We start from the raw sequence: 845 nt of genomic DNA, 5'->3' as shown, positions 1-845 counted from the left end.
CTCCAGTGCTAAACGGCCCCAGTGCTACTCTTCAATGGGCCCCAGTGCTACTCTTCAAACGGCCCCAGTGCTAAACGGCCCCAGTGCTAAACGGCCCCAGTGCTAAACGGCCCCAGTGCTACTCTTCAAACGCCCCCAGTGCTAAACGGCCCCAGTGCTAAACGGCCCCAGTGCTAAACGGCCCCAGTGCTACTCTTCAAACGCCCCCAGTGCTAAACGGCCCCAGTGCTACTCTTCATTACATCTCCATTAGACTTAATGGAGGGAGCTTTAGCAGGATAATGAGTGGTAAACGGCCCCAGTGCTACTCTTCAAACGGCCCCAGTGCTACTCTTCAAACGGCCCCAGTGCTACTCTTCAAACGGCCCCAGTGCTAAACGGCCCCAGTGCTAAAGGGCCCCAGTGCTAAAGGGCCCCAGTGCTAAACGGCCCCAGTGCTAAAGGGCCCCAGTGCTAAACGGCCCCAGTGCTACTCTTCAAACGGCCCCAGTGCTACTCTTCAAACGGCCCCAGTGCTAAACGGCCCCAGGGGTAAACGGCCCCAGTGTTAAACGGCCCCAGTGCTAAACGGCCCCAGTGCTACTCTTCAAACGGCCCCAGTGCTAAACGGCCCCAGTGCTAAACGGCCCCAGTGCTACTCTTCAAACGGCCCCAGTGCTAAACGGCCCCAGTGCTAAACGGCCCCAGTGCTAAACGGCCCCAGTGCTAAACGGCCCCAGTGCTACTCTTCAAACGGACCCAGTGCTACTCTTCAATGGCTCATGTTGCACTACTTGCATGTGACACACAGCAACTTTAGAATGTGTTTGTCTGTGTGCGTGTCTGTGTCTGTTTGTCTGTGTGTC

This window comes from Engraulis encrasicolus, chromosome 2 (genome assembly GCF_034702125.1).
Source record: "Engraulis encrasicolus isolate BLACKSEA-1 chromosome 2, IST_EnEncr_1.0, whole genome shotgun sequence".
Lineage (NCBI taxonomy): Eukaryota > Metazoa > Chordata > Actinopteri > Clupeiformes > Engraulidae > Engraulis > Engraulis encrasicolus.
The sequence above is the reverse complement of the archived record's forward strand: the minus strand, read 5'-3'. Positions refer to the sequence as shown.